Raw genomic sequence first — 26,728 nt, forward strand, 5'->3', positions numbered from 1 at the left:
CTGGGTTTGAAAACAGTGTGCTGCTAGTTGGCTAAACCGATGGAAAATACACTGAAATGGTCAAGAGATCTGAATGTCAGTGTGACTAGCATCAGGTGACTCTAAGCTGATGGAAAGTGGTGCAGCAACAACAAAAAACTATAGGGGAAGATCACTGCAAAAAAATAAGGAGATGGGTGAAACACGTAGGGAAACCGATGGGACCCTAAGGGAATGACCAAAAAGTTTGAATGCAAAACTATGGATGCTAGCAACCTATCTTATCATATCTGAAACAAAAGGTTGCAAATCTGGAAAATGTGGCTGAAAGTGTTGCAAAAACTCAGACTTCTCACTCAACTAATCTCCTCCTAGAAAGGCAGAAGTGTACTAGAAGCCCTAAATGAGGCTAAATTCGACTTTGATGAGTAAAACATAATGGATCAAGGCCTAAGCGGGATGAGACAAAGGTCAGACACCCAGCAAACATCTCTTAGCAAAACCCAGAAACAAATCTGAGAAAAACCCTAAAACCTAGAAATCACAGGTTCTAACCTGTTTTTTGATGAAATCACACTTTTTGGGTAGAAAGTTGCGTTCTGGAGCCTAGATCACACCTTTTGGGCTGAAAACTATGATTTCTGCTCCGAGACTTCCAGTCTGCAAATTTTAGAAAAAAGTGTCGCCTTTATCGCAGCTGGTTCCTGTGACCTGCGGAAATGACCAGAAAGCTTACAAAAGTCAGAAATTTATTAGATCTAGGGTTAAAACACTAGGAAACATTAAGAGAATTGAAAAAAGAAGAAACCCTAAGCTGAAAACCAAAGGTCACCCAGGTTTCTGGATCTGAAGTATAAAACCTAGTGGAGTCGCCAATTTGTTGTAGTGTTTTCTTCTCAATGATGTACGAAAAGAACCCACTTAAGATCATGGATGACAAACGATCTCAACAATAGAAATGACTACTAAACATTGTAGATCTGCAGCTATTGATAGAAACAAAACCTGCCAAAATTATGATCTATGCTGCAATCATAGTTAAACAATGAAATAAAGAGTAATAACCCCAAAACATCCAATGGAAACCAGATATGTAAAGAATGATTTTATTATAACACCTGTGAAGGGAACAAATATATGTTACCAGTCCCCCTCTATGGGATGGGTTCTTGGCTATCCTCAAACTCTTTCATCTTCTGTAGAGTCTCTCTCCTCTAAAATGCATAAACCCAACAAAAATAGGGTGTGCGACAATGAAAATAATGAGAGTTACAATAGTGAGTGCAACAATGAAAATAATCAAAAGTGAATAATGAATGGAAAACCCTCCTATTTATAACAAAATATTGGGTATCCTCGAATAATGAGCAATAATAAAATATTATTGATCCCATTCTTGGAATTACCACTTGGAATATTTTATTATATTTGTTTAGGAGGGAAAAAGTATTTAAACTTTTATTTAGAAATAATAAATAAATAAATGAATTATTTATTATCTCAATGAATTAGTTAAGGAATAATAAACAAATAATGAATTATTTAGTTATTCCTAAGGGTTTCAGTCAAATTTAACAAAGAACAAAAATTAATTAGTGATTAATTAATTATTCTTAGTGAAAATAAGAAAAATAATGATTTATCTAATTATTTTTCATATTTGGGTCAAATTTTGACAATGAATAATAATAAAATAGTGGTTAAATTAATTATTCCTAGAAGAAAAATAATGATTTATTTAATTATTATTCATGGGTTTAAAGATAAATTACTTAATAAAAGTGGTTTATTAGGTAATTTCTCACAGTGAAAGCAATTTTACTATCGTAAAATTGGCTTTACATGGCGTACTTCGATCCATCTAGTAAATTAGGATAGATGATCAATTTTTTGGTGATAACATATTGTCCCCTAATGTATGAGTGTAAGGAGCAAAACGTATGACCGAAGTACATTGTAAAGTTACAATAACTTAGACAACACAAGGGAGTCAAGGAGGGAGAGAGAGAGAGACGAATGAAGTCGAAGCTGAGAGAGGATAGTGACAGATGGGGCGAGACTAATGCAAGTCTCCTTTTTTTTTGTGGTACCGGACCTTAATGAGGCGGGGGAGGCATACCCATACCTGCTGAGATAACTTAGTACAAAAATAATGGTTCACCCAGAAATATGAAACTGAGCAATAAAGTACATGTTGAATGGTACATGACATGCTAGCGTAACAAAGCAAGAAAATAATACAATGTCTCCCATATACATAATGCACCTGGTAAAAACATGAGCCAGGATTGAATATGATAATATCTTAGTACATGAGATACAAAGTGCCTTCTCTCAGAAAATGGGTGGGAGGGAGGGTAGAACAACCAAAGAAGCCCTGTTGAACAAGGAAGGGCTCTGCAAAACTAAATGGATCATCTGGAGGAGACGTGCATGCTATGAACACTGCGATTGATAGGAACTGAACCCATCAACTCTGTGAAACTACATCTAAGGCTGTAGCATAGTTGGTATGCATCCGGGCATGTGGGGGGCTACCTGAAGGGCCACCCCTTCATGAGGTCTGAAACATCTCACACACACCCGGGAATCACCGGTACAATCTGCTGCATCACTGGAACATCAAGTGTATGGATCATGAACATGCAATGACCAAGTCAAAGGGTAATAATGGGATCCTCTTCTTAATCCAAGGCGTTGAACAAGAATGGAAGTTGGAATTGAGATACGCCACCCTCTAGGTCGTTCTTCTGGAATAAATGAGCTGATGTTGAAAAAATAGGGCTCGTGATAGATGAGGCAATGAGGATCCCCAACTAAAGCATGAGGGAAATAGTAATGTGATTGATGGACTTAAACCAGGGATAATGGGAAAATGGTACTGAGGGAAAAACAGACAACTTCCCTTGTTAGAGCATAAAGTGCATGGTTGACCTGACAACAACTAACTCAACTCTGGCGGAGATTGGGATAGTATGACTGGAGGCCAAAATGAGCAACACGGGATGAACAATATGCAAATGTGGATGGAATATTGTGACATGATATGATGGGACATGAAATAGACTCCAAGAATGCAAGGGTGACTCATTGCAGATGCTCTGAACAAGGGTGACTCGATGACGCTGCCATATAGACTAGGCCCGATGGGGACCATGAAAACATGAGTAAATGATGGTTATTCACGATGACAATATACACATGGTACAACAAGTATTTAAAGGAGGTGGAACTCTAAGTACAAGTTTTATTTATGATGAAAGTCGATTTTGAAGGGTGACAAAGTGACTTTCTTGGAAAACGGTTTCTTGGTGAAGTGTCAAATCATCAAATGAAGTGGTGCAACCTACCTAAATGCATGACTTAAATAAATACACGCAAATCAATGGGAAATGCTATGGGTAAAATTTCTTAAGGTAGAGTGCATTATGAGGATTGGGAAGGAGTTGGCCTTCGAAATCCTCTAGGAGAAATGACCCCTTACCTAAGTCCTTACGAATGATGTAAGGTCCTAGCCATAATGATTTGAACTTCCCATGCCCTAGGGTATCATGGGCCTAGTCATACACTAGAACAAGATCGCCTTTGTGAAAGGCATGAGGGGTGACTTTTCGGTCATATTGAGCTTTTGTAAGCTTTTTAGCCACTTCAATGGTTTGCAAAGCAACACGACAATATTTAGCACCATGTTCAAGAATGGAAAGTCTTTGTTCTAATGGTTGGGTGTCGGGGAGAAGTTTGATAGCTAGGTGGAGGGAAGGGATCTCACACTCGATTGGTAAGACTACCTCCTCGCCAAAGAAAAGGTGGAAAGGAGTAAACCTAGTGGCAGTTTTAACAGAATTTCTATAGGCCCACAAAGCAGAGAAGAGCATAAGGTGCCAGTTGGTCTTGTGCTTATTTACCATCCATTGAAGCATTGTTTTGAGAATCTTGTTGACTGCTTCAACTTTTCCATTACCTTGGCGGTAATAAGATGATGAATGCTAGTGCTAGAAGCCCAACAATGAGGATAGTTCATGCCATACCTCATCTTCAAAATGTCAGACATGGTCAGAGACCAGTTGTTTTAGAGCCCCAAATCAAACGATAACATGGTTAAAGAAGAAAAGGGCTGCGGTAGCTGTTGTGTTATTGAACGTTGGCATGGCCTCAACCCATTTGGTAAAATAATCAACCGCCATGATAATATACTTATGGTTATTAACATATGGTGGTCGAAACTCCATAAAGTCAATGGCCCATTTACAGAAAGGACCAACTACGATGACATGATGGAGGGGAGCCAGTGGGGTTCTTGCCTTTGGGGAAAAATGTTGGCATTGGGGCAGTGTTTGACTGCCTCAATGCAATCAATGAAGAGAGAAGGCCAAAAGTAACCAGCACGCATGACTTTCTGGGAAGTGGCCATACCGAAGAGGTGACCACCACAAGTGCCATTGTGACAGGCATTTGGAACTTGATCTACATCAAGATGAGTGAGACAATGATGGAGGATAGAATCAACACTGCGATGATAGAGGTCATCACCGATGAGGTGGTAGCGAGGGGCGTGGTATCGAATCTGTCACTGATCATCATGGGAAAGATGTGGAGAAAACTTTTGGGTTCGCAAATATGTGATAATATCTCTGTACCAAGGATCATATGAAGTGATGACAAACAAGTGTTCATCTGGGAGCTCATCATTAACTGGCGAATCACGTGCACCAGTGGGTAATTTAGAAATGAGTTCGGCAAGGGCCAAAAATTTCTTACTCTTACACGTAACAAACTCGAGAATGAATTCCTGGAGGATGATGATCCAATGTGCATACTTCCCATTGATGTTCCGTTGACTCAACAGGAAGGTCATGTGGTTGGAGTTTGTTACAACCCTGGTGGTACGCATGAGGATATAGTGACGAAGATTTTGGACGGAAAACACGACAACTAGTGCCAACTTCTCTTCATGGGAGTAGTTCATAGGGGGACCTACTAAGTTCTTGCTGACATAATAGATAACATGCTCATTCTGATCCTCATCTTCTTGAATAAGAACCCCAACGACCGAATGGGTGGAAGCTAAGATGTATAAGATGAAGTCCTTGGTGAAGTGGGGGGCACTAATCAAGGGTGCAAGTGAGAGCATGTTTCAGGGCATCAAAATACTGTTGAGCATGGTCATCCCAAACAAATGGAATGTTGGAGTGAAGGAGTCTGAGAAACCCATGTGCAGTGGTTGCATAGTCAGGTACAAACTTGTGAAGGAATTTGGCTTTGCCTTGAAGGATTTGTAACTGGTTCAAGTTACGGGGAGGTGGCAGTTCAAGAATGGCTTTAACTTTCAAGGGGTCAAGAGTGATATTGTCTTTCGACACAATGAAGCCTAATAAATGGTCGATAAGAACACAAAATACACATTTCAATGGATTAAGACAAATGTTATACTTATGACATTGGAGAAAAATTGTGCGCAAATCGTGAGTATGTTGCGCCAAAGATTTCGAACAAGTGGTGAGATCATCGAGGTAAGCAAGGATAAGGTGTCACAAGTCATGAAAGCAGTATGACATGGCCCGTTGAAATGTGGCTGGAGAATTTTTTAAACTGAATGGCATGACCCGATATGAAAAGTTTCCCCACAGACTAATGAACATTGTCTTTAATTGATCGGCATGACGGATATTGATTTGATTGTATCCGGAGAATCCATCCATAAGGGATAGAACCTTGTGCCCCGAACACTCATCAATGTTGTGGTCAATAAAGGTTGTGGGAAAGTTGTCTTTGGGACAAGCTTTTTCCAAGTCGCAAAAATCCATGCACACATCAATGGTGCCTTGTTTCTTGAGAAGAGGAACCAGGTTGGATACCCATGTGGTATATTCAATGCGGTCGATGAAATCAGCCTGCCTGAGCTTGTCGATTTCAGCATTGATGGCCTCATGTCTAGAAGGGTGTATGGGTCTCAACTTTTGTCAGATAGGAGTGACATCGATCCATGTGTCTATGTGGTGTTAGACAATGGCGGGATCAAGTTCAGGCATCTCAGAATAGGACCAAGTGAAAACATCACAGAATTATTTGAAGAGCTTGGTGTAAGCATCAATTTCTTTCGGGGTGAACTGTTCCCCTAAGGCAATGTTTTCTTTGACCCCTGGTTGATCTGAAATGTTGATTTTGATAGTAGGAGAGACGTTGGCCATATTCCCTTCTTCGAAAGCATCAGGTGCAGGTATGGGATTTCAAAACCAATTGAGTTCGCCATGGATGAAGTCTTTTGATTCCACAACATACTAGTCATGGGACTGCTATGGTAGGAAGTATGCACGATGGTGCATATCATCCCAAGGGTAGTCAGGGGTAGACATGGCTTCCATGATGTTCTCATCAGAATGGATGATGGGAGGACTAGAGGAAGACCGGATACATGATGCGGTGGCTTTACCTGGTGCATCATCCTGAGAAAAAAGGTTCACATACACATCATCTTGAATGGTAGACGACGGGCTGGTAGATGGAGGATCTACTAATCTTGAGGCCTGGGATTCTGTCGAAAGAGGTTCAACAGAAGCACACGTGGAAACCTATGAGAGGTTAACCTACGAGGAACTCAAGGGTGACACCTGTAACATGCAAACACTCATAGAATTAATCTCTGAGATGGGAGGGGGAGGACCAAGGAAAGCACCCAACAATGAGGAGTCTTTATAGACTCCGGGTGAGATACTAGTACAGGGAGTGGATGACTGTTTATCAGATACTGATGAGATGATGAAGTCGAGGGAGGTCATGGATGTCGGCTCGTAGTAAGTTAACTGATCAATAGTAATGATCTTCCCTTCATGTGGGAAGAACATGTCGCGTAACACCGTAGACGCGACAACTAACATGGTGTATGTGTAACTACGACCTAAGAGAATATTGTAATCGAAAGGGGCATCGATGACTTCGATATTGACATGGACAGTCTTTCCCGCAAGGGTCACTGGATAGTTATGGCACATCCCAATGGGTTGGGAGGAGTGTCCATCCCATGCATGCAAGGTGATGGTGGAGAGGGACAACTCGGGTGACTTGAGTTGTTTCCAAACAGTAGTGGACATCACACAGGTGAATGCGCCTTCTTCAATAATGCATCTAGAGATGATGGCATTATGGACTCTAACTAGTATCTGGAAAGCAACAGATGAGGGCAATGGGGGATGCTCTGATGTATCAACCGGTCAGACAATCAAGCAATCCTTGGAAGGGTCCACTACACCCAAGGCAGTTAGTAGAGCCTTATTTTGGGAAGCGCACAACTGGAGGACTTCTAGTGTCAACATGGTGGTAGGTGATTGCGCCAAGTCGTCTACTATACTGTATGTATGGGCAGCTCTGTTAGAAGTTGTATTATGGTGCAATGGTCCCTTTAGGATCTTGGGAATGGCCTCAAATTTGGGTTGAGGGATCTGTAAAGGATCATTTGGTGGCGTAAGAGGCTTGGCAGACACTTTGGTTTTGGACTCGGCAGCTGACGGAGTGGAGGGCTTGTCATATTGACGCGACCAAGTTTGTAGGTTGATATTGGAGGAGTTAACCTCATTAGAGTTCATCATCAGGATATGGTAGTCACCGAGACCAGAAGGTTGGGGGAGGTGGGCTACTTGACCTGGTTGGGTTTGAGTAGCAACAAATCCTTACTGAGGGAATGGATTTGTGACCACGATCGGTTGAGGTCGCGTAGGATTCTGAGGTGATTGTTGACCTCGAGAGGCTATTTGAGCTTCCCATAGTTGGCGCATCTATGGTAAAATGTGACACTCATGTGGGTATTGGCCATGTAAACCACAACATGCACAAGGCTTATTCATACAAATAGACTTTTTTTTCTTAGGTTGGTCGCCCTATTGCTGGTTGTTGGTGTTAGGATGGTTCCCCTAGAGTTCACTAGGCTGGTTACCTTGGTTACCATGGTTACCCTTGTTACCCTTCCCCTTATTCTTTTTCTTCGAATTTTGGGGATTGTTATCACCCTGCTGCGCAAACACCTAACCCTGAGGGTGTGGTGGCTGGTAGGGCTAAGGATGCATGGGAAGTTGCGGTGCTAATGCTTGACGGGTTGGAGTGCCAGGCTATCCATAAGAAGGAGCAACAGGTTGGTAGACAGGTTGGGATCTTGGAAACATGTTGCTAGCAGGAGGGGTATAAATGTTGGAGGAACTAGTGCCCCCCTGCCGGTGGCCATAATTCTGCTGAGAATATCTTGAAGAGTGTGAAATGGATCCAACGATACTACCGGTGGCGAGAGATGCCCCCGGTGCATTAGCACTGCCAGGATGAGGGAGGTGTGGAATAACAATATAGACATAACCTGATTGAGCATAGATTAGATCATATCTCAAAGCATTCGGGAGAGCTTCTTCCTCAGTTTGAGGAAAATTGGACGCGACATATTTCTTGATAGGGGATAAAAGGCTCTTGACAAACCAATCTAGATAAACACGGTCTTCGAAAGGCGGGGCACAACATGTGCCCCTTCTTTAACGCCACTCTTGAACATGGTTAGAAAGGCGAGTAGCAGAGGATTGACGGAATGTGGTCAAAAGCTCAGTACCAATGTCGTACCAGAGAGGTAATTGGAAATAGGACAAGAACGCTTTAGCAAGCGTCGCAAAAATGGAATGAGAAGAGGTGGGCTGGTCTACATACCATTTTGCAACATCTCTAGTAAGCGTGCATTGGAAGAGCTGAAGACAAATGGAGTCATCAGTTATGGAGTTGGAGGAACACCACATCTGGAAGGATCAAACATGGTTGGTAGGATCCTCTCTAGTAATACCCTCAAACTTTGGGATGTTTAAGGGAAGTTTAGTCGGCATAGAAGGCCAACCAACATCATGGTGTATGGGGTCGTTTATCAACTCGTTAAGGTCCAGTAGAGTTAACCCAGCCATAAAAGTGATCCAAAATGGATCTTGGATAGACTTCTAAGTCTAAAGTGTTCCTCACATAGGAAAATGAAAGTCCAAGGATGCTCCTGGAAATAGTCCCATTGCATAGATCCTTTCATTCTGAATCTACTGCAACTTGAATGGGATAAAATGGACCTCGGATGAAGAAGTTATTACAAAAAGAAGCTTGCCTTTGTTCCTTCGAAAAGGAGGAAAATTCCTCCAAAAATGGCATAAAAGGCCTTATAAAGGAAAATCGCATCGGAAGGGTTAAGCGGAGGACTTAAGGCAAGGGTAGAAGGAACCCCTGACTGCGACCTTCGACTTATCGCATCGGAGGTAGGCCTTCACCTGATATCGGGACCCCAAGCATAGTGACCTGCGAATGGGCGATGTGCGATATGAGATGGAGCGATTGCGATATCGACATCGGCGTATGCTATGGTATAAGGGAAGAACCCCTGGGCTATAGCGAATGCGATATGCTGATAGTGACATGCGATCTCAACCGTCGGATTGGGAAAAGGGATCAATGGTAAATATTTAATCGACGATTGGTGATTGACGATCCCCGATGCAAGGGCCAATGCAATTTTGATAGTGATACGCTGATAAGGGCCAGACCTGATGGGATTATAGACCCAATTTTATAATATTTGAAATCTGGAAATTCATATTTTCAATGTATTTCTTGTGTATTGGGTTTTTTAACCATTTCGCTATGAAATTGCGATAAGCGATAAAGCCAGACCCAAAAGGTTTATAAAGGCAGATTTATATTATTTAAGATCCATGGTAAGTGGGATTTCGGGTGGGCCTCAGGTGGTAAGTGGTATTCGACAGGCTCCGCATGCTCCCATACACTGGTTGACACATGGCATGGTGTAGGAGAGAGAAAATCACCTTTTCAGGCAGGTAATCTCCGTGCACATAAACCACCCAAAATGGATGTCAGCCGTTGGATTGGAGATCTCACAGACCAACGGTGGGCTTGCGACATCCATAAAAGGGCGAACCTGATAGGGATTGTGAGAGCGATTTCATAGAATTTGAAGTCCGAATTTCACACCCGATAGTGTATTTCTGGTAAAAATATGTGTATTGGAATTTTATTCCATTTTCAAGTTTTACCTGAAGGAAGGCCGTGATTCCTTTGTAACTTTCCCTGATCATTGTGCCATGCTCCAAGTAGGTGTTTTATAGACAATGATGCATTTATAACACAGAGAGAGCCATACAGCCACAGAGCCAAATGGCCAATTGAAGAGACAAGGAGCAGAAGAAGCCGAAGAGCTGTAGAGGAATGATTACATGCAAAGAAATAGTATGGGAAGCTGCAGAGCTGGAAGGATGCCTCAAGAAAGCTAGAGAGCTCAATTGACGAGGTAATGGGAAGCGCAGGCAGCTGAGGGAGTTTTTGGAGTCACTTGGAGGTCGAGCGAAAAACGAGAGAGCTGAAAGTTGCTGAGACAACCTCTTGAAGGTCCAGCGAGTTGCTGATAGCTCAAGAGCAAGAGCCGAAGAGCTAGAGCCAGAGCCGAGAACCAGAGTGAGAGCTAGAGCCATGAGCCAAAGCCAAGAGCTAGAGCCAGAGCCGAGAGATAGAGTGAGAACCAGAGCTAAAAAGCCTGAGGGCTTCAAAGCCAAGGATAAGATAGTGTTCTAAACCCATTGTGTTCTATGTAAACCAGTGGAGTTGAGCATGGAGCTTGTAAAAGGACTTATACCATAATCTAGAGAGCCTAGTAGAGTTGACTAGAGCTCAAGGAGATGTAGCCCAAGATTTTTGGGTGAACTCCATATTACATTGCTATTCTGTGTGTTTTTTTTATTGCTACATTATTTACTATTATATGTATTTACATATCAAGATAAGCAACATAACTTAAGGCATTTGGTCAGTTAAACATAAACATAAGTATACACCTATTTTCAAGCACTTTTAATTCCGCAATTGGTTAATCAATAGATCTTGGGAATATATATAAGCTTTGGAAGTGGGAGAAGTTATTGTAAGTTAGACAAGAAGCTTTTAATGCCCCATTTTCAGATCAGGTGGTATCGGAGCTTAAAAGTTGATTAACCCCACCTTCAAAGAAGGTTATATCAGAACTAGTTATACCATGAAGTTGGTGGTATCATGATGCAAGTGGTATTAGATCAGAATGCTTAATTGATAGAGCAAATATTGCTTGTATGAAAGGTGTTTAGGTAGTCAAGAATTGATTGTATGCTTGTTGCAGACTGACTATTGTTTGAGTTTGCAGAGGTGAAGGGAAATCTATTGATAACTCATTCTAGGAAGGACAAGAAGGAAGAAGGGCTAAAGGCATTCTTCTATCCCAAAGGACCTCAAGACAACCCTTAAAGCACAAAAGGTTTGTTGCAAAAGGTTGCTTGGATAAGCTCTTTGTTAGTCTTGTTTGAAGTTCTTTTGTTCATTTTGATAATGACAACTTCTAAAGTGAGTCCTCAGATTCCTCCTTCATCACAAGAGTTGTTGATGGAGACATGAGGCAAGACTTGTTCATCATGATGGAAAAGGTGAGAGAAATGTACGAGGATGGAAGGAAGAGAAGCATACTTAGAGAGCAGTTGAATTCCATGGAGGAAGAGAAGCAGTTGCTTTCTGACAAATTGCAGGAAATGGAGAGGCAACTTCATATTGCAAATATGAACCTGAAAAGGATGCATGAGTTGGAGACACAGCTCTTTGTTTCCAAAGAAGCCTTAGTCAAGTATTAGCTTGAAGAAGAGGTAAACCATTCCAGTTTGTCTTCAAATTCTTCTAAGAATGCTTATATTGGTTCTTTTGAAAAACATACCAAAGGCATATGTTCCAAGTTAATGTCCAAGATGGGCTATGAAGGGAAAGGCTTGGGCAAACATGCACAAGGTATTGTTGAGCCAATAATAGTTGAGGAAAGGCCTAAGTATTTGGGTCTTGGCTATGGACAAGCTTATGGAGAAAGTTCCAAGGCTGCCATGAAGACCATTGAAACAGCTCCAAGAAGGAGTTTCATTTCAGGTCTTCTACCTCAAGATTGTGAAGATTGTATTCTTGGGGAATGCAATGGTGTGAAGCATACCTTGCAAAAAGAAGGTGTATATCAGCATACACTTGAACCAAAGAGTTGTGGAAACTCTGACAGCCTTGAAGAGATTGATGGTGTTCCAAAGGGAGCTACTTCTTCATTCAATTCACCTCCTCAAGAAGGCAATAAAGGTGAAAGAGAAAGGTATAAATCTGGTTCTTATCATATTCCTTTTGATTATGTAAAGCATGATAAATTTCCATATAAGCATGGGAAAATAATTGCTTGCTCCTTTTGTGGTTTGGATAACCATAATGTTTCTAGATGTTGGAAGAGAATGGCCACATGCAGGAAACTTTTGAAGGAAAGGAAGCAAGAAGCCAAAGGTCCATTGGACAAGGAAAATCATGTTGTCAAGGGGATGCACATGTGTTGCACTTACTGCCATAAGCAAGGACATCTTGCTGAAAGGTGTTGGACTCTGAATCCAGCGATGCTTCCACGAATGCTGAAGAAGGTGGAAAGAGAAGATGGCAGAAATGGAAAGGAAATTTCCATGGATGATGTGTTTCGGGATGATTCACATGTTGATGCTGACGTGCAGACAAAGGAAAGATCTTTGAAATGGATTGGTAATAAATGGCTAGAGTTCTTGTCCAATTAAGATTGCATGTTTATTTATATAAGGCAGTTGTTTGCATTTATTTGTTGATGGAATGCAAGTTGCAGGTTTTCACCAAGATGGTGAATGGAAAGAGGTTGAGTAGGAGACTCACTTTTTTACTGCAACATTATATTTCATTTCATCTTTGAAAGTACAGTGTGCTTAAGCGAAAGTTGAAGGATGAAATGCATGCATGAGAATGATGTGCATGAACACAGGGACGTTGATGATTTCCTTGTATTTGAACATGTATGTGTAATTAACTTGAAGGGTTGATTTCTTTGTTTTAAACATACATGTAATATTGACTTGGGAAAATTTGATTTGGTCTCCAAGATGGAGATAATGATGAAGTGTTTCATCTTTTGAAAAGAATCCTTGAGATCTTTTTCACATGCTTGACTTGAAGGGTCATTTGTTTTAAAGGCATGTTCTGTGGGCTTGTTATCTAGTCCATTATTTGCATGCAAATGTAAAGACATGGACGTGTTCACAAGATGTGAAAATCTGTTTCTTTTGTTTAAGTAGGAGTTTATGCCATCCAGTTGTTGTCTGTATTTCTTTTATTATTAACAGTTGTTGTTGACAGCTTGTCAAACATGTACAAATGAAAAAAATTTGAAGCAGATGTACTTCACATTTGTTTGACCCACCTTGGATCAATGATCAAGGCAGAGAAGTTCAAACTACCTTTTGTAACCTTCTCAGCAGGAGTTTTGCATGAAGTCAGGAAGAAGACAACGCTTCCTAGGAGGACCAGCACATCCAGGGAGGAAAGTGGTAAAAGGCTTTGGTTCAGAGCCACTATGCAAGGCAAGTGTATGGAGGTTGAAAGAAGAGGGTGTTGTTACTCTAATTTACTATTCAGATTAGTATATGAGTCTTTTTGAGACCAAAAGTTCTTTTAGTGGGAAGGCGCGATCCAAAATGGATCTTGGATAGACTTCTAAGTATAAAGTGTTCATCAAAGAGGAAAATTAAAGTCCAAGGGTGCTCCTGGAAATAGTCCCATTGCATAGATCTTTTCATTCTAAATCTACTGCAACTTGAATGGGCTAAAACGGACCTCGGATGATGAAGTTATCGCAAAACGAAGCTTGTCTTTGTTCTTTTGAAAAGGAGGCAAATTCCTCCAAAAATGGCATAAAAGGCCTTATAAAGGAAAATCACATTAGAAGGGTTAAGCGGAGGACTTAAGGCAAGGGTAGAAGGAACCCCCAGTTGCGATGTCCGACCTATCGCATCGGAGGTAGGCCTTCACCCGATATCGGGACCCCAGGCATAGCGACATGTGACTAGGCAATGTGCGATATGCGATGGAGCGATTGCGATATCAGCGTCGGTGGATTGGCTTCAACGTATGCGATGGTATAAGGGAAGAACCCCTGGTCCATAACGAATGCGATATGCCAATAGCGACACGAAATCTCAACCGTCGGATCGAGAAAAGGGATCAATTGTCAGGATTTACTCGGTGATCGGCGATCGATGATCCCTGATGCCAGGGCCAATGTGATTGCGATAGTGATATGCCGATAAGGGCTGAACCCCATGGGATTACAGACCCAATTTTATAATATTTGAAATCCAGAAATTCGGATTTTCAATGTATTTCCTTTGTATTGGGTTTTTTAACCATTTCGCTATGCGATTGCAATAAGCGATAAAGCCAGACCCGAAAGGTTTATTAAGGCAGCTTTATATTATTTAAGATCTATGGTAAGCTGGATTTCAGGTGGGCCTTAGGAGATAAGTGGTATTGGATGGGTTCCGCCTGCTCCCATACATTGGCCGACACGTGGCATGGCGCAGGAGAGAGAAAACTACCTTTTCGGGTGGGTAATCTCTGTGCACATAAGCCACCCAAAATGGATGTCAGCCGTTGGATTGCAGATCACGCAGATCAATAGTGGGCTTGCGACAACCATAAAAGGGCGGACCTGATAGGGATTATGAGTGCGATTTCATAGAATTTGAAGTTTGGATTTCGCGCCCGATAGTGTATTTCCGGTAAAACTCTGTGTATTGGAATTTTGTTCCATTTTCAGGTTTTACCTGAAGGAAAGCCCCGATTCCTTTGTAACTGCCCCTGATTATTGTGCCATGCTGCAAGCGGGCATTTTATAGACAATGATGTGTTTGTAATGCAAAGAGAGCCACAGAGGCAGATGGCCAGTTGAAGAGATAAGGAGCAGAAGAAGCCGCAAAGCTGCAGAGGAATGATTACATGCAGAGAAATGACTGGGGAAGCCGCAAAGATGAAAGGATGCCTCAAGAAAGCCAGAGAGCTCAATTGACAAGGCAGCAGGAAGCGCAGGCAGTTGAGGGAGTTTTTGGAGTCGCTTGGAGGTCAAGTGAAAAACGAGAGAGCTAAAAGTTGCTGAGACAGGCGCTTGGAGGTCGAGCAAGCTGCTGATAGCTCAAGAGCGAGAGACAAAGAGCCAGAGCCAGAGCCGAGAGCCAGAGCCATGAGCCAAAGCCACGAGCTAGAGCCAAGAGCTAGAGCCAAAGCCAGAGCTAGAACCAAGAGCCAGAGTGAGAGCCAGAGCCAAAAAGCTTGAGGGCTTCAGAGCCAGGGATAAGATGGTGTTCTAAACCCATTGTGTTCTGTGTAAACCAATGGAGTTGAGCATGGAGCTTGTAAAAGGACTTATACCATAATCCCAGAGAGCCTAGTCGAGTTGACTAGAGCTCAAGGAGACGTAGCCCAAGAGTTTTGGGTGAACTCCATATTACATTGTTGTTCTGTGTGTTTGTTTTATTGTTGCATTATTTACTGTTATATGTATTTACATATCAGCATAAGCAACAGAACTTAAGGCATTTGGTCAGTTAAACATAAACATAAGCATACACCTATTTTCAAGCACTTTTAATTCTGCAATTGGTTAATCACTAGATCTTGGGAATATATATAAGCTTTGGAAGTGGGAGACGTTCTTGTAAGTTAGAAAAGAATATTTTAATGCCCCATTTTCAGATCAGGGAGCATGGGGGCTGTTGAAACGGTTCCTGAGACTATTCCGCCTGATGTGACCACCGCTATATTACCGAAGCCGCCACCACATTCGGGTCCTGTACCAGCTGTGGGCCTAGCCATGGTGACGATATGCAGTGAAGGAGGTTTGGAATTAGATGAGGAATCATAAGGACCAGGAGAAGAGTTGGAATGGGGATGCTATGAACTTGAACCCAACGGGGACGAGTAATACGCTTAGGTGGAAACTAGGGGTGAAGGCCTAATAGTCTTTGTGACTAACTCCTTTGTGGCACAATGATGGAAGGACACACAGAACACGAAAAGGGTAAAGGGAGATCAACAATATATCTATTGTCTCTGATGCAGTGAGATAAATTTATTATGTTAAATCTTGGCTTGGCAGTGTTAACCAAGTGCCCTTCGCTTAAGGTGTGCTTGTGTGTGCAAGTGTATTAATTGATTAAGCCCATATCATGTTTGTAAAAAAGAAAAAAGCTTTCTTTAAATAAACTAAAATAAATAATAGAAAATAAATAGCCAAACAATTAACTAAACCCCACCCAAACTGGGATTGCAAACACTGTGCTGCTACATGGCTAAACCGATGGAAAATACACTGAAATGGTCAAGAGATCTGAATGTCAGTGTGACTGGGATCAGGTGACTCTAAGCTACTAGAAAGTGGTGCAACAACAACAAAAAACCAAAGGGGAAGATTGCTGCAAAAAAATAGGGAGATGGGTGAAACAGCTAGGGTAATCGATGGGGCCCTAAGGGAATGACCAAACAAGTTTGAATGTGAAACTATGGATGGTAGTAACCTATATTATCAAATCTGAAACAAAAGGTTACAGATATAGAAAATGTGGCTAAAAGTGCTGCAAAAACTTCGACTTCTTACTTAACTAAACTCCTCCTAGAAAGGTGGAAGTGTACTAAAAGCCCTAGAGGAGGCTAAGTTCGACTTCATCGAGTAAAACATAATGGATCAAGGCCTAAGTGGGATGAGACAAAGGTTAGACACCTAGTAGATAGCTCTCAGCAAAAGCTAGAAACAGATCTAAGAAAAAACCTAAAACCCAGAAATCGCAGGTTCTGACCTGTTTTTTTATGAAATCACACTTTTTGGGCAAAAAGCTACGTTCTAGAGCCCAGATCTCACCTTTTGGTCAGAAAGCTACATTCTGGAGCCCAAATCACACCTTTTGGGCTGAAAATTGCAATTCCTACTCCGAGACTTCCAGTCTACAAATTTCAAAAAAAAAAAGTGTCGCCTTTGCCACGGCTGGTTCTTGTGACCTGCGAAAACTACCAGAAAGCTTACGGAAGTTAGAAATTTATTAGATTTAGGGTTAAAACACTAGGAAAAATTAAGATAATTGAAAAAAGAAGAAACCCTAAGCTGAAAACCAAAGGTCACCTAGGTTTCTGGATCTGAAGTATAAAACCCAGTGGAGTCACCAATTTGTTGTAGTGTTTTCTTCTCAATGATGTACGAAAAGAACCCACTTAAGATCATGGATGACAAAAAATCTCAACAATAGAAATGACTGCTAAACATTGTATATCTGCAGCTATTGATAGAAACACAACCTACCAAAATTCTGATCTATGTTGCAATCATAATTAAACAGTGAAATAAAGAGTAATAACCCCAAAACATCCAATGGAAACCAGATATGTAAAGAATGATTTTATTATAACTCCTGTGAAGGGAAAAAATATATGTTACCAGTGCCCCTCTATGGGATGGGTTCTTGGCTATCCTAAAACGCTTTCAGCTTATGTAGAGTATCTCTCCTCTATAATGCATAAACCCAGCAAAAATATGGTGTGAGACAATGAAAATAATCAAAGTTACAACGGTGAGTGCAACAATGAAAATAATCAAAAGTGAATAATGAATGGAAAACCCTCCTATCTATAACAAAATATTGAGTTATTCTCGAATAATGAGCAATAATAAAATATTATTGATCCCATTCTTGGAAATACCACTTTGAATATTTTATTATATTTTTTTAGGAGGGACAAAGTATCTAAACTTTTATTTAGAAATAATAAATAAATAAATGATCTATTTATTATCTCAATGAATTAGTTAAGGAATAATAAACAAATAATGATATATTTAATTATTCCTAAGGGATTTAGTCAAATTTAACAAAGAATAATAATTAATTAGTGATTAATTAATTATTATTAGATAAAAATAAGATAAATAGTGATTTATCTATTTATTTTTCATGATTGGGTCAAATTTGACAAGGAATAATACTAAAACAGTGGTTAAATTAATTATTCCTAGAAGAAAATCAAATAAATAATGATTTATTTAATTATTCTTCATGGGTTTAACTATAAATTACTTAATAATGGTGGTTTATTAGGTAATTTCTCACAATGAAAGCAATTTTACTATTTTAAAATTGGCTTCACATGGTGTACTTCGATCCATCTAGTAAATTAGGTTGATGATCAGTTTTTTGGTGATAATAGTTTTCTTGGAGCATTTTTTCATTAGATAGAGAAAGGTAAAGAAGGCAAGAGGAAGCAAATATCAAGCAGGGAAAGGCAGGATCAAGCAGCTACATCAGGCTTCATTGTCGAAGTCGACTTGCATGTGTATTTCCCTCGCTAGATTTAGCATGCATGGTATTACATGTGGTTCTTTTATATCATGGCATGGGTTTTTCCAAGTGTAATTTTGTTTTCGGCCTAGCCTTGCCATTTCCGGATGGTCATGGTGTGATGGGGTTCTCATGGCTTGGTTGAGCTGGATTACCAAATGGATTCGGAGATGAGTGGGGTGGATATCTGAATGATGGAGCACATGGCCTAGTGGTCTTTGAATCAGACTATGGATCATAATAAAGCCATTGGCCTAGTGACCCCTGACCGAGGCTATGGGTTGTGGTAAATCTAGGATTGTGTTGCTTCGTTGGGCCTAGGAATCATTTTCGGTGAATGGCAGGATATATGGTAAAGCCAAGAGGTGATTTTCTCTTCGTTGGGCATAGTGATATCGAGTTAAGGATATGTGGTAAAGCCTGGACAGTGGGTCTCGATTTAGGGCCTAGTGATCTGGGTTTGGATTGTAGTAAATCTTGAGAGTCTAGGAGAGAGTAAAATTCCTCACAGTGTAGGTGGAGAAATCTGGTGGCATCCATGCTTGTTTGGCCTAGTGATCGGGTGGAGATCATAGTAAATCTTGTTATGATGTGTTCATTATGTTTGCCTAGTGATTTGGTATGGATTATGGTAAATCCCAGTTTCTATTGATGAGAATGAGGTGGTTAGCCTCAGTATGCCCTAGTTGGTTCTTCTGGTTTGAGTCCCACATTCATGCTTGGAATATTGCATGGGGGTGAATGGCTGAAGAGAGATTTGGCTCAACCATTCTATGGTCGGGTGGAACATGGAAGTCCAATCCTGGGTTTGGTTTTTGCATCATTAATGAAAGGTTATTTATCCTTATAGTTCTATGAGAATTTTGATGGATTATATGTCATTTATGTGGTTGTACTTCCATGAGTATTTTTGTTGTTATTATGTTGGTTATATGTGTGTTTTATGAAAACAAATATGTATGGCTCTTAGCATGTTTTTCTTGTAAATGAATGGATAATTTATCTAAGGCCTAATAGATGATAATGCAGCAAATGACATGAGGGAACAATGGTTCATAGTGATTCTTACATAAGTATGAGATCCCTACACTTAATTTTTTTTTTGACACCTATAGGTTACATGTTGATGATATGTTTGACGAAATGACTAGCATGGCTAGTAGGGATCTGATTAATGTCTTGTTCAACTTATTTCTTTGGCATCATTGTTTCATTGTTATTTTACTATTCATGAGTTATCATTCCATTCTGGGCAGTGACTTGGGCTTTGGTCCTGAAAAAGTTGCTCAAATGTTGGGGTTGCTGGCATAACAATGACAAATTTAGTCTCTAGTCATTCGTAGGCAAGCCTATGAGAGCGACTTTGGGTTTCTGGATTCTCTCTTGCCTATAGCATGGGAGCAAATGAGGCCTAAGATGTCAAGAACATCAGTGGGACCCAGGGACAATATGTCTGAATTGTTGACATGTCTTCTGGGGGTTGTGTTGCTGATGTGGATAGGTTGGTTGACGTGTTCCATTAATTCCACTTCTTTAACATCACATAGGAGGTCGAATCCAATCATAGTAGCCTCTTGTCGCATATTTACCTAGTTGGCATGGTTACTTGGGTAGATGTGGGAGGAGGTTGTTACATCATGACCATCAGCAATAGCAACACTCTCTATCCTAACTCAATGAGTAGCAACATCCTCTAATCAACCATATTGTCCTCACCAAAACATAGTAGAAACATATTCATGATGACAAGGCCAAAGCAATAATATGACCATCCATACTCCCTCAATCAATAACACAACAACCATAGCAGTTCAAAAACCACTCACTAGATATGCTCCCCCTGAGTATCACCATCATCAATCTATAATTAATGCCTCCTATCTAAAGGGTATAACTCATGAACCAAAGGAATGATTCCACATGACATCACTGATACAAATGACAAGAAACAACTCATATATGGTTGTAACAAGCATGTAATATATGAATCTACATGCCTATCACCAATCAAAGACTTCACATGACATGACCAGAAAAATTGAACATTTGTTACAACTTCATAAGTGAGATACATGGCCATACTCCATCGATGTTCAAATCTCATCTTTGTAAACTATATGTTTTCTCCGCCTCTTTATCATATCTAGGGATGAACATGCGAGTCCTAAATGGATAAAAATGTGTATCTATAACAATCATCCCATGTCTTCAAAAACTATGTCATGGTAGAAATAATCAACCTAGAAACTTCTTATACTGTAATAAGTTGAGCTTTGAGAGTATTGGAGGTTTGCCCTGAGTAGGCACTTTCCCAACAGAAGTTAAACCATAGTGTGGTGATACAGCCTAAATTTTATTTGTCCAATATCTTACCAATAAAGGTAATTCATTCTCAATATATCCTTTATTTAATGTCTCAAATGCACTGGAAACCAAGATGGTGAGAACCATCACACTATCTAGATTGAGGAAATAAATTGGTCCCAGTCACTGTAAGCATCTTCTCACTGTCAATGCACCAAACTAGATCAGATTTTGTGCCACACATCAATTCATAGCATGTTTTCTCTATCACACCAAAATTTTGGTTACCAATACCACCATCCCTTTCTTGAGTTTCTCAACCTAGTACGATCTCATGCCCAATCTACCTGTAGATTGTTGCAAATGGCCATTGTGTTCGGTTTCTAGCATCCACTGCTCTGCACTCTGCTTTTGATCAAACTGTTATATTTTTCCCTTGTACTCTGTAATAATTTCCTTCAAGGGTTGTCTTGAGAACATTCAAAGAGAGACCATTTCAACCGTGATGGATGTTTATTAATGTAGTCGAGATTTGTGGTTGTTTTACTCATATTTTTATTACTTTTCACAAATTCCTGAGATCTTTCCTCCTCAAATCCAAGAAAATACAAGACAATACATTTTCATCACTGCCAATAAGAAGGTTCACTCAGTTTTTGTAAATAATTTCAATGGTCAATATCTTTGTTTCCCATTTGGCCTTAGGTGAAATGGTGCTTGTTAGCAGTGTTCCAGTTTCCTTTTCATCAAATTCATGTGTGGGATTTTCATTCAAATATGCAGACAAATTCAAGGATGATCTCTCCATCTACGTCAGTTGTGTTTTTAATGATAACACCAATGGTCGTTGCACTGAGTCTTAGTTTTGATTCCTGGTATTGTTGTTGGGAAAAGTATCCAATACGGAATGACCCTATCCCACTCTAAGGGTGATAGTACCTCAGCAACAACCGAACGCAAAGCTATTCGAGATTACTTCTTTATGAGATGTAAGAGAGAGGAGAAAGAGATCCACTAACCGTTATCTTCCGCTAATGATTGATCCAATCTTCCCTCTTTGCTACTTGCTCCCAGCTCCTTGCTCTTTCACTGGCCCAGCTACACCAAGATCCTGCAAAATAACAAGAGAGGGAAACTACAAGAAGCATACATTCATAATTGATTCAAGGATTAGAATAAATCAAATATACAAGTATCAATATGCCACAGAGACACATGCATATAGAAGAACCTCAAATGCTTTATTAATGGAAGAAGTAAAGTTCTGAGAGTGTTACAACCATAAGAGGCCCAATCCAGCAACACCTCCCAACAGAAAGAAATCTCCTCTTCACCTCCTTCAAGAAAATCACCCAATAGTTCTATACTCAAACCAACAGCACTTCCTTACATTCACAAGATTCCAGCATCCCTAGACCTCATGAGAGAGCTCTATATATAGGAGTTTTGGAGAAAGGATGAGTCAGCTTGAGGCTGGCATGAAGCTGACTAGTGTCCTCTCCCACTTCAGTTATTCTTCAGTTCTTGAGTCCACTTGGAGTTTCTTGCTTCCACTTGGAGATCTAGATCCTCTTACTCATCACAAGGCGAATTCCCTAATCCAAGTGTCATTTTGGAAGCTTCCTGGGCATTTGACACCTTGCAGAATGACTGTGCCACTTGGCCAATCTCGCCCAGCGCAGGTAGCCTTCATTAGATTTGACATTCAGCGCAGATGCTCAGTGGAGCAGTTGACATGATCCAGAATTAACTTGTTTTTGAGTGTTTTCAGGTGGAGAACTGATTTTCAGTGCTATGGTTTGCTGACCTTGTTCCTCTAGGGGTAAGAACAACATGTTTAGGGACTTTGGATCCCTTAGATTATTGACATTTCATGCTTCATGTTGTAAGGCACAAAAATGTCTATAACAGTTGCCCCCTAAAGTATGAGGTCGTTTATCGGGTGAAATGCTTTATCAGGAGGATCCGAAGTTCATTCAATCGCTGAGAGGCACCCTGTAATAAAATACAATACAATACATTATTTTTCATTCTGCTTTCATGATCTAGCTGAGGCGGGCATTCCCATGCTCAGCTTTATAAATTCATTTTGGTACATAGAACAGACGATTGTCTGATAATTCTCTGCTGAAATTATCATCCTTTGAGTAGGATGATCATCTGCTGCAATGATGTACATATCAAATGTCTTTATATTTCCTGAATATATATCGCAGCCCGGATGGATGAAACTAGATCCGGGGTCTTCAAAACTCGTTCGATATTCACTCTAAGTACAAGTCGATCCATGTGAGAATTGCGCTGAAGTCGAACATGGAAAGACATCGCTTGATTACCGGTCAATAATGTAAACCGTTAACAAGCGCGAGAGGAATCACCAATAATGACAATGACCCTCAAGGTACTGCAGTACAATTCACGTGGTGTGAATAAAGGACTTGGCGTCGAACACCACGCAAAATCTTCTGGTCGAAGGTCATGAATGTATACCTGTCGCCGGAAGTGAGAAACTTGCCATTGAGGCATGCAAGCTTCAAAGTACTGGGGGGTTTGTCCCTAGATCAACTTCTTGGATAATGAGCTGAAGTCGACAAGAAGCGATCCGTCAAAGGAGGGCCTTAATGAATCCCACATCAGTGACACGGAACGGAGCTAATGATTTTAGTGGAGGTGAAAACAATCTGTGAAATATGATTCAGGGTGGCGATCATGGGTGGATGAAGGATAATGTATGGCAGTGGATGGGACATGGTTGACTCTTTCTGAACAACATCTCTTGAACATATAACGACACTGATGTGATGGATCGGTAGCATTACCCCAAATGTGGATGGTTTGGCGAGGACCATGGTGATGAGACCGGTGAATGAAACAACCCAACCCGATGTGATACGGAGGACAAAGTGTCATGTTCAAGAGCGACTTGCTACCATTAAAGCTTTGAGGTTCTCCCAATTTTTCCCCAGTCATTTCTGACCAGTACCTCTTTATTTTTGTCAAGCTTGAGGAGGATAACATATGCTTGTTCTATAACCTGCCCTTCGGGCAAGCCCATCGCTATGTTTTAACGAGCCTAGCGATAGGGAAACTCGTTCTCGTCTAAAGACAAGTTTGTCGCTATTTAATCATTTTAACGAGTCTAACGACAAGGAAAACTCGGTCCTTTTCATTTTTAGAGAGTCTGAAAAGGTACAGAAAGTTAACTCCAAAATTCCTTTTTCGTCATCTAATCCCTTAAGTCCGAAAAAGTATAAAACAATACAGAAGGGATGAGTTTTCGATAACTTTAATGAGCCGAATAAAACAAGCGCTCGACCTTTTTGTGTAATAATCCCTCAGGTCCAAAAAGATTAAAATCTAGAGGAGGGATAGCTCTTCCGGTCACTTTAACGAGCTGGAAGGCCAAAACTCGGCAAACTTTTCATATTTTACGAGTCAGATGAAAAGAGCTCAAAGAAGACTCGTCTTTTGAGGAACGAGTGATAAACAGGGATAGCAGCAGATTCCAGGTACAGGTTGGAATTTTCCAATCACGGCAGTGTCACAAGGATGGCTAGGTGAAATCACTCTTCGCAGCTGTTCCTCAAAATGGGTAAACAATCATATGGGGGTGAACGATCGGCCAAATGGAGTGGAGGTGGCAAGTGCAAACACGACCAAGGCTTTTTATGGCTAATAAATTTACGATCACAATGGTTATTTACCGGAATAGGTTCATTTTTTATTTAAAAATGAGCTTAAACTCTGGGGGAAACATTGCTCACTACTTTTATTTATTTTTTAACGAGCATGAAGACCGCGTTAAAACTGCTCGGATCTTGCGTTTATTTTTTAACGAGCATGAACTTTATGCTAAAACTGCTCGATTATATGGTCAAATTTTGATTTTTTTACCGTTACTAGCTTTTCTCTTTTCAAATATAGTACTGTATTTTCAATTGCTGCAACAAACTTTGTTAGAAATGAATAATATTTGCATGAAAATGAGATTATAACCCTAATATTTCACTTTAAACTGTGTAAAAAGCCATTAAAAGGTGTTTTTACCTCTCATTTACCATTTCATTTGCATTCGGTTTGTTGGAGCTCTGGAGGTGCCTCTTCCCCCTTGATTTTCACCAGCTGATTCCGGGAGATTCTGCGGACGATTTTCGGCTCCGTCTGGACCAGGTAGGAGCTAAACCCTAGCTCTTTCTTTTCATGGTTTTATTTCCCTGTTTCATGCCTGTTTTCCAGTATTTCTGAGCCCCAGGGGTTTTGCAAAATCGCCCTAGTGTCAGTGCAGGTTCCCCTTTCGAAACCTGCACTGAAGGTCAAGCTGCCTTAAGGCAGCCTGACCCTCAGCGCAAGTGGGAGACTCTCTGCCTGCGCTGGGCTCAAAAAACTGAGTTTTTAAGGTCATTTTTTGATGATTTTTTCGCCAGTTTTTCATCAAAATCAGGAACTTACTCCTTCTCTTGTTTGCTTTGCAGGGAACTCTGAACAAAATGTCCCTTACATGGTGAGAACGAGAACATGAAGAGGAGGACATGATTGCCCTCCATGACCCTGTCATGGTGAACGCGTTGCAGAACTGTGGCCTGCTGAAGTTCTTCCGTATCTCTAGTATGAGAGCACAGATTTCTTTGCTGCAGTACATGCTTGATGCTTGGGATCCTGTTAACCAAGTGTTCCAGATTAGGGGAAAGGCCATCCCCTTGACCATAGAGGACATGTACTTCTTGACTGGACTGTCAAGACGAGGTGCCCCCATTTCTTTGTCAGGTACGGCCCGGGGGACTGATTCCACCAGAGATTATGTCCGCCAGTATTGCAGGGAAGGTTCTCAGCCGAGCAGAGACGGCAAGATTGTTATCCGTGATATTACTAATCGGGCTCTCAGGTCCATTCTGTTCACTATTGGTAGGATGGCCGGTAGTGCAGCTCTACATGTTGCCAACAGGTCTTATATGCATCACGCCTTGGAGTGTCTCCAACCGAAAGTATTCAACTGGTGTGATGCAGTACTTGTTCAGATGAAAAGTCAATTGACCAAGGTAAAGGACGGGAAGCTGAAGAACTTTGGATTTGGTTCTATTCTGACTGCCTTCGCCTTGGAGAAAATCCCACTGATGCAGCCTCAGTACATCATACTCGACTTGCCTTCTCCGACCGAGCCACGCATGCAGAGGTGGGTCGACCACATGTCTAGGCATGCTGGTCAACCTTAGATTACTTTTACTGAGGCCTTCTTTAGGTGGTTCGAGCGCCAGGAGATGGCGTTTTCCGAGTATCCATATGTGGGTATGGATTTCCGAGGTGATCCGGATTTGGTGCTACCGGATGGCGAACAGTGGGGCGCCATTGGTAAACTCCTTGACCATATTACTGTTTACTGTTCTTATTCATAATGTCGTTGTGCTTTATTCTATCAAGACTTTTAATTGTACTCTTGGGTGCATGCAGATATTGGTCCTGTTCGTCCAGCAGTTCGTCCGAGATCGCCAGTTGCTGCCCCGGCAGTGGAGCCTGCTAGGAGGGTTGTTATTCGCGATCTTGACGATACTGAGACCCTTACAGCTGTGCAGGAGCAGGTTGAGAGCCTTACTCGCGGTCTTCCGGATGTACATATTGACGAGTTACCTTTACAGCTGCAGCGGCATACTATCGGCGTGCCTAGACGATGGACTCGTCTCTTGCGCATGATTGCACAGGCCGTGACGTACTATCATGAGCACCACTAGGCTAGGGTGCCCCCTAGCATATTTTTGAGTTTTTAGGTCATATGACCAATTTTGTCTTGGTTACAGAACATTATGTATGAACTTATATAAACAGCTTATATGTATTTTGATTTTCGAGTTTTATTCTGGTTGACTTATGTGATCCATATGTACAATCTTTAATGATGTGTCCTTTTTATAAATGTTGCAAATGTCTATCTAACACATAGTTTGCTAATGAGTCAGTTAATGTGTTTAAGTTTCTTGAAATATGTTGATATTGAATTGAATCAAATCGTCTTTCCAAGATCTTAACCCTTAGGAACATGCGATAAATAGCTGGATTGCGAACAGAATATATACCATTGAGTTGTAGTATTACGAGCTGTGAGTCTAGCCTGACAATTAGTCGGCGTATGCCACGTGTGATGGCATCAGAGAGTAGTTCTATCAACGCGCTATACTCAGCGATGTTATTCGTCGATTGCCCAATACATACACCTCTGAAACTTACTA

This window comes from Pinus tabuliformis, chromosome 5_2 (genome assembly GCF_031772625.1).
Source record: "Pinus tabuliformis cultivar Carrire ecotype Pingquan chromosome 5_2, CPIR1, whole genome shotgun sequence".
NCBI classification, from domain to species: domain Eukaryota; kingdom Viridiplantae; phylum Streptophyta; class Pinopsida; order Pinales; family Pinaceae; genus Pinus; species Pinus tabuliformis.